This window comes from Metopolophium dirhodum, chromosome 1 (genome assembly GCF_019925205.1).
Source record: "Metopolophium dirhodum isolate CAU chromosome 1, ASM1992520v1, whole genome shotgun sequence".
Taxonomy (NCBI): Eukaryota; Metazoa; Arthropoda; class Insecta; order Hemiptera; family Aphididae; genus Metopolophium; species Metopolophium dirhodum.
The window spans coordinates 119,549,205-119,561,687 of NC_083560.1; the positions used below are offsets into that span (position 1 = coordinate 119,549,205).

Genomic DNA, 12,483 nt, shown 5'->3' on the forward strand with positions numbered 1-12,483 from the left:
TTCTAATAATGATAATAAAGACACACATATAATAAATGATAATAACGTACTGTGATCAAGTCTAATTATTGTTGTTACTTGTTCATATCGGTTATCGAAAATGATTACCTACCTGCATACCTGTCATTACCGTACACATAGACGCGTCTAAATAATCACCCATTCTGGTAAAAATCATGTTTTTAATCCAGGTGCGCTATTTAGTTATACCTACCTACAATATCTTACTCATATAATTGTATGCTTTAATAACTTGTATTAACATTAAACATAGAATATTAAGTGGACGTCACACTCGCATGTGTTGTCTTTGTCTAAAAAATGTACAACATAGCAAAAACTGTTTTGCGCTGAAAAATGTTATCTTTCTGTGTTTGTAGTAATGGCTCCAAAATTTCTGAATATTATATAGGATAGAAAATTATCTATGCAACATCGTGCCTATATTTTATATAACATAAATACAATAAAAGTTATTTGCTTCTATAAACACTTCGTTTTTTTGTTTTTTTTTCATTTGCTTATAAAAAATGGTTGGTTAGTGCTATTAAAAAAAAGTACACTGTTGCACAGATAAAGTTCTTTTTTACCTGTTGTGAAAATTCGGTAGTTCTACAACAAATATGGTGCGAGAAGTTGCAATATTATAATACATACCCCCCCCCCCCCCCTACTAAATTGGTATTTGACACTAGATTTGTGAAAAGTATTACAATTGAGGTGGCAACTAAAACATAAAACATAATTTTCAAACTTTATAATGAATTGCCGAAAATTTGGTAAAGTGGTACCGGGTCCAAATTCAATTAAAATTGAGTTCATCGTTGCTTTTTAAAAATCAGTTATATCTAATATAAACAAACATTAAACGATATACGAGTGACAATAAAGATAAACGTGATATTATCGGAATCGTCCAATGTTACACTTTTATATTGGTAAAAATAACAAAAAAAAATTGAATGATTAATTAGGTATATGCTTTGAAATGTAGTTGCCACAAATTTACAAGCGTCTATTCGTATAATGTACTATGTAAATGTAATTTGTCATATCTCATAACTCGTAATAATAATAATAATTAGGTAATAAATAGTATCTATATAAATTATTTGGCGTAAAAAGTAACACATATTATTATAATATACTGACAAGATAATAAATCGTTACACTGCACACTACAAAAATATTAAAAAATATTAACAATTAAGCAAAGAACCGTGACGCTCATGTATAAAGAAAATTCCAAAAGAAATGCATATCACATACATATATATTATAATATAATATATTATAAATATAAATAATATTATAAATCAATAATTTTGGGTGTCGTGAGAGAGGAGGTATTTCGTATGATAATAATTGCAGTCTACGTCTATACGTTTGTCTTATAAATAAATCTAATTAAATATTTTGTTATCATACCAACGCCAAAAAATAAAAACCTAAGTTTGTCCGAGGCATTAATGTTTACAATGTGTTTTAAAAAATATATGTTGACAGATTAGATTTTTACAAAATGTAGGTAGGTACCCACCGAATATGACATTATAGTTACACTGCAAATTTGTTTATTTACCATACATTCACCTTTGACCATTCAATCAATTTTATCTAGTCCTTGCTACATTTTCAATAACTTCATAAAATTTTAAAGTTTATCTGTAGGTAGGTAAGTACCTATACTACCTATACATATATTGCATTGTTCGTAAATAATAACTTCGTTCAATAATCGTATGGCCAGTGGCGTAGAAAGGAATTTCTATTGTGGGGGGGGGGGGGCTATATATTTATAATTTTTAAGATAAATCACAAGGTAGTGCCCCCCGCGCTAATATTATATATAAAAAAGTTAGCAAGTTTCCAAGTGGGTACTAATTTGCTGAACAGTAGGGAGGTGTCTACTGTGTAAATAAGTAAATTTAGAAATGTATTGACATCTATTTAAATAATACTTTAAAAAATGAATATTTCTATAAATAGTTCATTTTAATTTTCAATTTTCAATTTTCATGTATATAGAAAATAATAAAATAAAAAAGTTTGGTGAACATTTCAAGTAGGTACTTACGGTTATTAGTTTTTGTATAATGAATACAATAAAATAAGAAAAGTCCCATAAGAATTTGTTAATTTATAGGTGATTAGGTATGTATTTATAGGCATCCAATGTCTCTCATAAAAAAATATTGTTGATTTACCTACGTTCAACTTTTGTTTTAATTTCCACTAAAAACAACTTATAAGAAACCTTGTATACAATTTTTAAGTTTTTGGCCAAACAAAATAATTTTTATGGATAATAATTTTTAAAAAAACTAATAAAAATCGAAATTTTCTTCTGCTTATAAATAGCTTAAAAAAGTCCAAATATTTTGAAAATGGTAGTTTAAACATAAAGTGAAATTTTAATTTATCTAAAGTACGGGTTTTTTAGTGTTACGCTAAATACCTAACAAAATCGATTATTTAGAAAACCAGTTTTGCGTAAATAGGTATTTCCGTTTTCTTTATTTTTCCCCCTGCACGGCGTTCTTGTGGTACAACCTGTCTGGCTATAATCAGTGGCGTCATTTAGTGGTGAGGCAAGGGTGGCATTTGCCCCTGCATTTAATAACTTGGTAAATTACATTCTATCATTTTATCATGATAATTATAATTATGCTAATAATTTATGTTATTGTACAACACATACACTCGTGTATATTTTACACGATACTTACATTTGTGCTTGTAATATGTTTACAAATCTGATTTACTTGTCTTGAGAGGACGTCACACCCGTATGTGCGTCCGTCTTACAAATGTACAACATAGCAAAAACTGTTTTGCGTGGGACAACTTTTTTCGCACCATATTTGTTGTAGAACTACCAAATTTTCACAGCAGGTAAAAATGAACTTTATCTGTGCAACAGCGTACTTTTTTTTAATAGCACTATCCAATCATTTTTTATAAGCAAATGAAAAAAAAACAAAAAAACGAAGTGCTTCTATAAACACTTTGTTTTTTTGTTTTCGTCCAATTCCGATAATATCACGTTTATCTTTATTGTCACTCGTATATCGTTTAATGTTTGTTTATATTAGATACAACTGATTTTTAAAAAGCAACGATGCACTCAATTTCAATTGAATTTAGACCCGGTACCTCTTTACCAAATTTTCGGCAATTCATTATAACGTTTGAAAATGATGTTTTATGTTTTAGTTGCCACCTCAATTGTAATACTTTTCACAAATATAGTGTCAAATACCAATTTAGTAGGAGGGGGGGGTATGGTATGTATTATAATATTATTATATTCTACAACCCACATTGAACTCCGGATTTTTTATTTATTTCAAATAATGATATAAAACTGTTATTAAAAAAAATCTTGAAATTGTCTTTTTTTAGACCTATTTTAAAGTTTGAGATTAAAATATTGAACAACTAACGGAGTTCAATGTGGGCTTTAGTCGTTAGTTGATACCGATACGATTTCTTATCTTTTTTTTTTCAGACGAATATGAAAACAAATGATCAATTAGATTAGACTATATGGATTTGTTTGTAACATTATCCTATTGTAGTATTGTTTTGGATACCTACTATATAATTACGAGTTTTCAATAACTACAAAAATATAACCCATTATTTATTTTTCTACGTGTATGTTCTAGCCATGGGTTTGAAGTGATTATTTTGACATAATATCCATAATATGCTTTTCCGCATATATTATGGTCAATAGTGACTTATTATTAAGTTTTGATATCCACTCCCATTTATTACAATAAAGTTGTCTTGGAAGTTTTATGATCTTAATTATCTGGGTCGTTAACTGTACTACACATACGTATAATATTATATATAACGGAATTACACTTCAAATCAGCAACTATACATAATAATAATATCTTACGCCACTAAGAGCGGTCATTACAATGTCCTGCTAAGGTGTACGCTAACGTAGCGGACACATTTAGCTTTTAATATTCCATTATTACAATGTACCGTTACGTAAAATGTTACCACTAAATACGAGATAGCGGTCACTTTATTAGCGGCAAGCTTTACTGCCCGTTAAAGTAGCTAGCGGGAAGAATCCATAGAGTATATAGACTGGATATTTATATTTTTGCACGTACTTTGCAAATTTGTTGTGATGTTTTTTTTCATCAGTTATTTTATCAGTTTATTCTGCAACTCATTTGCTGCTGTGACACTGTGTTCTTTTTATTTTTTTGACAATAAAATATAGTCAGCTGAATAAAGGTACTTCAGCCACATTCTTGTGTTGTATTATATACTCTGTTAATAAAATAATAATAGTTATAATAATAAATAACAATTATGTGAGAAATCCAACAACAACAAATTGACACTGAACTTGTGTCATATTGCATAAAAATATGATTTATTTCAAACACTGGTCAATGACACCTAAGTTATGTACGTAACATATTATAATATAGTCACACGATAGCGAAGGAGATTATAATATTATATTGAAATATAAATAATAAAACTGTGAGTGTGAATAAGTGCAATAAAAGAATTTGTGCAGTTCAAGCATTATATAACTAAGGCTCGGAAGTTAATGACCTTAAAAACATTAAAATATTACCTAAAAAAATTTTTTAGTCGGAAATTTAAGGATTTTATTCCCAAGTCGGCAAACATAATAATTTCTACGTTTTTTTTTTTAAATAATTTAAACAATATTATTGTTTTATTTCATTATTATTAATTGCCGTATGGTCAGGGCCGGCTCTATATAAAATGTGTACATAGGCAAAATCAAAATTTGCTACCCTTCCGTTTTGATCTCTCTATTTACCCCTTTTCTCCTTAACCATATCCTCAAACATATTCACGTCTACTCCGAGTTCAAGTTAGAGTATACCTTATACGTTATAGTAATAATTTATATAATTCACAAAAAAAATATTTTCCTTCTTTTTTTTTTTATTTTTTTTTATTTTTTTTATTTAGAAATACGCCGCAACTGCCAGGGTTATTGGCGTTTAAGATATACATGTTACAGTTTAATTATAGTTTACTTAATGATACTAGAGCATACAGAAGAGAAAAAAAAAAAAAAAAACGTATATAAGATAATTAATATGATATTAATAATATATAAAAATGTGAATTGTATGTGGTATGTTAGAATTTGTGTTATATTTTTTGCAGAAGGTTTGTTTCTTTGAGAAGTTCTAGGAGTGAAGATGTTCTTTCCGTGTTTGGTGCTAGTATTTCACAAAGGTTGCTTGGGAGCATGAGTTTGTCTCTGGTGTCTTTTGTGAGGAGGCATTCTGTTAGAAGGTGTTTGACAGTGGTCACGGTGTTGTATGAGGTGCATATTGGTTGATCCCTTTTGCTCATTAGATGTTCACTACACAAGTATGGATTAATTAAAATTAAAGTAAGTAATTAAAAAACTAATACACCAATGAAAATTTTTTTTTTAATCTCTTATATCGTAAAAGCAAATGTTTTGTTAAAGCTCATAAGTCATAATTTTAATACACATATACTTTTTATTTTTAACTTATTATTAGAAACACTGCATATCTACCATATTTTTTTATAGATTTATTGACTTGATTATTAACAATAAATAATAACACTTATTTTTTTAACATAATAAAATGCATTAAAGAAAAAATAATATATTTTAAAGCAAATTAAAAAAGTACCTATGGGCTATAAATGGTACCTATAAATTAATGATTAATAATTTTATTTTTAACTATTTTGGTTAGTCGGATAACATTAATATTTAATACATAATTACTTTATGTTTTGAACTTTTTATATAATCAAATATTACAAAGAAAAAAATAATATTAGTTTATAGCAAACTACTAAATTATGAGTTAATTAAAATGTAGCATAACATTTCTTCTAAATATTTTAGTAAAGCACTTAGCATTAATACCTATATAGTATATAGTTACTTTTTATGTAAAACACTGTATTTCTAACATATTATTCAAAGCTTTATTGACAGCAAATAACATTTGCCCTACTCGTTCTCGATCTTCTACAATTCCTTCTTCTTCAATCAAAACTTCATCAAACGATTGATTGATTACATATGAAGAAAAAATCTTTTCGTCCAATTCATGTTCAAAATCGTTCAAAACTAATTTCACCATTTTGTGATGTATTCGCTTGGGTACAAAGTCTCTAATGATTTCCCTAATAAAATCTAAATAACATTGTGTCAAGCATTTATGGATCTTTACTTGTTTTGACGTTTCAATTGTGCCGTCTAAATCGTTTAAGCCAGATAACATTTGTTTAAAATGTTGTATATTTAATTGTTTTTCGTCTTCTTTTTCATCACTATCATTCCCTCCCACCTTGGTTTTATTTGTGTTGCTCATAAATGCAGTTATATTGGAATCTTGCATTTCTGTTGAAGATCGGACAAATTGAAAGAGGAAATTAGGGTTGGTAGTGTTCAAACATGTTTGGTGTGTCTCAATGTACGATTTTATAAATTCTTTCAAATGAGTTAATTTGTCATCCAACATCATGTGAAGGACATTTCTTACCTAAAATCAAATAAATTAACCTATAGATAATATTATTCTGTACAAAGTTTTATGGTTATGTGCAGGTTATTATTAAATATATGTAAATTAATATTTATTTATTTATTTTGTATATTTTAAACGGGCAAACCCAGTTACAATTATTATAGACATACGTCTAGGATTATAATATAATAATAATAATATTTGTTATCACATCACACTAATCTTAAAAATTATAATATGACAATGTAGATGGTATGAAATTGGTAAACGACAGGTTTGAGTAATATATGTGATGAGACAAATATGATTGAAAATAATTCACTAAAAACAAAATGGTTAAGAATATAAGTTATTACCTAACATAATATATTCAATAGAAATTATTGGACAAATAAATCATTGTTTATTTGCACTTTCTGTGTGTCATTAATTATTTGATTATTTGACAGTTAATGATTTATAAAATGGTTTCCAATAATTATCTGTATAGAATTTATAACAGTGAGAATATACTTAATAGAAAAGAAGGTAAGTAAATTCATAAAACAGAATAAATTGAATAATATTAAAATAAAGTAGCAAAATTGTTTTTATAAGTATTTATTTATCTTTATTAGTACTCGGTACGTCTATGTCTTACATTTAATTCTAGTCATCGATGACATTGAATAGGTGATAAAATATTAAATACCTAATGAATATTATTCTTTTTTTTTATCTTTTTTAATATATTTTAAATTTGAATAAAAATATTAAAACCATTACTTGGTAAATATGTAATGTTTATACTTTTTATACATTTTATTTTCATTAACTTAATTTTTAACTTTATTGGTTTTTGTTGATATACATGTATATAAGTGCATGTGTTTATAGTGCACTTAATAAAGAACGAGTCACTTTTAAGTAAAATGTTTTCTATCGATTTAACTTAACTGAATTAATAATTAACATTAACTTGTCTAGGCTGGCTTTTTAGTCAAACTACAAAAATACACACCACTGCTGTGTTTCAAAAACAGAATGTAAATTGAAAATTGTTATACATTTATAATAAAATATTACCCATAGCTGTATAAGAGCGAAACTCTCTACAGATTACAAGATATTTTTCTGTAATTTTAAACCAGTATTTAATATTATACAATAACTTATTGTTAAAAATCATACTTACATCAGAATTTATCCAGGGAAATCTTTTTAACGTTTCTAAAAGATTTTCATCAATAGAATCAAAAATCTTCAACATCTCTACACGAACAAATTCCACACTAGACATTGATGGTTCGATGAGATTATTTAATTGTCTGCAAACCATGTTTTCCAATGCTTTTTCATTCACAAATTAACTATTTGTTATTCCAGCAGTGTTTAATAAAATAATGCCAATCTGTTCATCAGTTAAGTCAAATAAAGGATCAATTTTATTCACTTTCTCCAAGTACTCTTCATTTATTATTTGTGATATTCTCGCACCACCCATAATTATTTTATCGGAAACATCTGTTCTGTTTCCCAATATTGTATCACAATAGGATTTGTTTATATTTTTCAATAAACCTAATATGAACGATACCTTACTGTCGGGTGTTTGGATGGTTTTCAATTCGTTTTCTAGTCTAATCTTTGTGTCTTGCAAATTTTTGTGTAAGATCGGATACGTTTTTTTTATATGTTTTACCAAAATATCTTGTAGTTTTTTAGCTAACACTTTGTTACCGTGCTTTTTGTATATGTCGGGATAGTTCATTCTTAAAAAATCTTTTTCACTTTTAAGAGTTTCTTTCATCGACTTATTGTCGTTAATGTTCTTTTGACTTCTGTTAACAACTCCAATAATGCCAAGTTTTACTGGAATTTTATGACCACAAAGAAGTTCTGTTGTATCTTGTATCGTTCCTTTATCGATCAGATCTAACTTGGTCACCACAGCTAATGTCCTTGCACCTTCCGGATCCATTTTTCTAGCAATTTTTAAACTTTCCGACGTACTCGGATCTGTATTTGCAGTCACGACAGCTAAAATGATTGAATTTGGCTGTTGCACATATTTGAATATGAGCTCTTGTATTTGTTCGTCTATATCTTCAGGTTGATCGCCAACAGGTACTTTTGTAATACCAGGCAAATCTACAAATGTAAGATCATACGAAAGAGTAAAAACTTTAAGTACAATTGGATCATGGGTAATGCCTTTATTAGCACCAGCCAGCACGTCGGTCCGATTTTCTATTTCATATCTCACTTCATCAAAATTATCATAAATTGTACCAGGTTTATGAAGAAAAGATGCCCAACATTTAATATTATGATTTTTTTTTAATTTTATCATGTCCTCTAGGTCTGTATTGGAATACCTAATCATTTGCAGTATAAGTGGAGCACGAGTTACAATGCCTGTACCTCGAGGCAAAAATGATCTGCCGACCAAACTCTCCAGGACCGAGCTCTTTCCCGAACTCTGAGATCCGACGACAACAATCTGAGGTAAGTCGATTTTATGCTCACCAACTACAGCAAATACATCTTGTAACTTGTTTATAATTTGAATTAATGATTCCATAGTAGTATTGTAAAATGTTGATCAACAAAACCTAAAATATTAATAATTTTTGTTATTTTAGTATTATTTGACCTGTTATCAATAACTTAGCTAGGAAGTTGTTTTGTTTTGAAACATTAGGCCCCATCGGCCGTACAATGCAAAAAAAATGAGTACTTTACGATTCAGATTTTTACATAATACCTATGTTGTCATATTTTTTATTAATATATATTTCTAATATGGTAATTAAGATTACAATGGGAAGTGTTTAAATCCCCTCACGTAGTATATTAAAATATAAACATTCCCTATAGAAAACATAGCTATATGTTTAGCTGTTATTAAAAACTGTAAACTATATTAATGTAATATAGTCAATAGACATAATTATCCATCACATATGAACATATTACATAAAGCAATTATTATTTCTAGTCTTATATTTACAAATACCATATGGGTGTAACATTATTGTGTCCGTATTAACTTTTTGCATACAAAAAATGCAATGCGATGAAATATAGGTGTTATCCTTTTAACAATTATTTTCCTTACCAATTTGACAGGCTTAGGACTGACAACAAAATTAAATTGTGGGCTTGGTTAAAAATCGTTTCATATTAAGACATTAGCACACGCAATACAATATTTAAAACTACGCATGACACCAAAAACTACAAATTAAATTTTTTTTTATAATAATATTTGTCCAAATAAAATATGGCAATTGTTTATAATGTTAATAATATGAATTAATACTGTCAAACTTGATTAATTTGAATTTCTTTAACTCAAAATCATCAGTACTTCGAACTTTTAACATAAACTTCGAGTTAATTAAGTCCGACTGTATTATTTTTAAGTACTTTGTGTATTGGAAAATTACTATAAGAACAACACCTATATATCACGGAGTGCAATCGTGTTGCGTCTTTTGCAAAGTATAAAGGTAAGACTGTCGCAATTGTGTTGCACTGATACCATTTGATTATTACATTTATATAATATATTATATCTATATACAGTGTGTCCCAAAAGTCCCGTATCACCCTTAATATCTCCATGTAAAATCACTATATTTAAACGCGGTTTTTTTTACAGTACTAAGTATGAAAATTCTGATTGAATGGCATAAAATTCATTTATTTTTTTCTTTAAATTCAAAAATTTTCAAAAAAATTTTTTACGCATTTAAGAATTTAAAATTTTTAAGATAGCCATTTTGTTGAGCATATTTTTTAAAACAGTTCAAAAAAAAAAAAAATACTAAAATTAAATAAAAATTAACCAAGTTAGAGCAAGTTATGTTTTTGAATAATTGTAGTAAAAAAATAAATATTATTATTAGATATGAAATTAGATATTCATTATTGAAATGTGAAATAATAATATTTATTTTTTTTACTACAATTATTCAAAAACATAATTTGCTCTAACTTGGTTAATTTTCATTTAATTTTAGTATTTTTTGTTTTTGAACTGTTTTAAAAAATATGCTCAACAAAATGGCTATCTTAAAAATTTTAAATTCTTAAATGCGTAAAAAATTTTTTTGAAAATTTTTGAATTTAAAGAAAAAAATAAATGAATTTTATGCCATTCAATCAGAATTTTCATACTTAGTACTGTAAAAAAAAACCGCGTTTAAATATAGTGATTTTACATGGAGATATTAAGGGTGATACGGGACTTTTGGGACATACTGTATACCTACCTTTAATGTAATTTCATAAATCATAATTTATATTTTAAACATAATATTACGTTATAAGTGTTCTAAGTGTATTGATAAATCAAACTATAATACATAGAATCATGAAATCAAAATATTATACATATTATAATATTGTAATATTTACCATTATTTTTTTTGTATAAAAATAATAATTTGTACAAAATAAAATATATTTAAATGGGTTATTTATAGGTTTCAATGGTTTAATATTAGGAAAATACTGCACGGACATTAAATGTCAAATTAAATATCAACAAATTTGGTTGTCTCCTTCTTAAAAGTGCGTAACATAGCAAATTGCGTTAATAAGCTTCGATAGTTTAAAAATTAGAGTGAATTAGCCTATAATGAAAATTTATGGTAAAAACATTAGCTGTGTTTTTTTTTATTATAGTTCAATTTTTTCAGCATGTTTTGCGTGTATAATATAGCGTAAATTAAAATTACTCATAAGTCATAACTCGCTTGAAAACTTATTTATCATACAGCACGTAATGTATTTAGTTTTTACCATCAAGTTTCATAATTGGGCAATATAGGCTCACTCTAATTTTTAAACTAACGAAGCTAAGGGTGATCTGCTGAACATAAAATTTACTATGTTACGCAAATGTAAGACGGAGACAATAAAATATGTCCGTGTAGCATCTCTATAAGTCTCTTAACTTAACGTGAGCCGCGTGACACTGTGACGTGACTATAAAATTAATTAACTGATTAGTAACTAGTACCTAACTACCTATGTAGGTAATTATGTAAAACAATAGAATGCATTTAATTCGTTAAGTTAGAAGTTAATTTAAAAACAATTAAGAAATCGTGGCCAAGTAACTTAATTTAAATTTTTTAACTCGTTATACCCGCTTTGAATTTCGATATTATTTAATATTGTCTGACAAGTGACAACGTTTGTTCTTTTACACATTCGTAATTCAAAAATCACATAGGGGTCAGCACCGCCAATATTTGGGCTCTATAATTTCGCTTATGTGTATATTTTACTATTTTCAAAAGATAATAATATTATGTGATTTCCTGCAGTACTATTTGAAAATATTATATTCTACATTTTTATACATACACGAGAACACGTGTTAATTTTTTACTTATACCTGTGTCCTATGTATAATAATAAATTATTATTATGTAGAAATTTATTCATTTATAAATATATGGTAATTATTTATCTGCATATTATATATTTTATACTCACATATAATAATATGAACCTAAGCAGTCGAAGACGACGATGATGACGATGTCAGGTAATATACCTAAGTAATAAGTAGGTAATACTATCCGTATGAACTATGAACAGACTTTGTCTTCTGCAAAAAAATTCAAGTGCAACAATCTTAATATTTATCTGATCCTCTAATAGAGACAACAGTAATGATGAAAGTAAATTGTAGAGACGTCTATAATAGGACTAGTTAAACCGTTGAACTGTTTGGTACTGATTAGTAAAATATATTGAAAACGGAAAAGTAACAATTGTACTGAATTTCTGACTACTGGAGAATGGAGGTGGCAGCTGACTGAGAGGAGAGATGGCTGCCGCAAATCGATATATTATATTATTCAGTATGCTGGAACTCGTTTCCCCCCTCTCTCTAAATGCGAAGATTGCCATAAAACATTTTGTCTGTCATCGGGGAAAT

General features: G+C 27.5%; 1 pseudogene; it reads right to left on the reverse strand.

The window, feature by feature from the left end:
- Positions 1-5,767: 5,767 nt before the first annotated feature.
- Positions 5,768-9,108, reverse strand: LOC132936395 (dynamin-1-like protein; annotated as a pseudogene).
- Between the last annotated feature and the right edge of the window lie 3,375 nt (positions 9,109-12,483).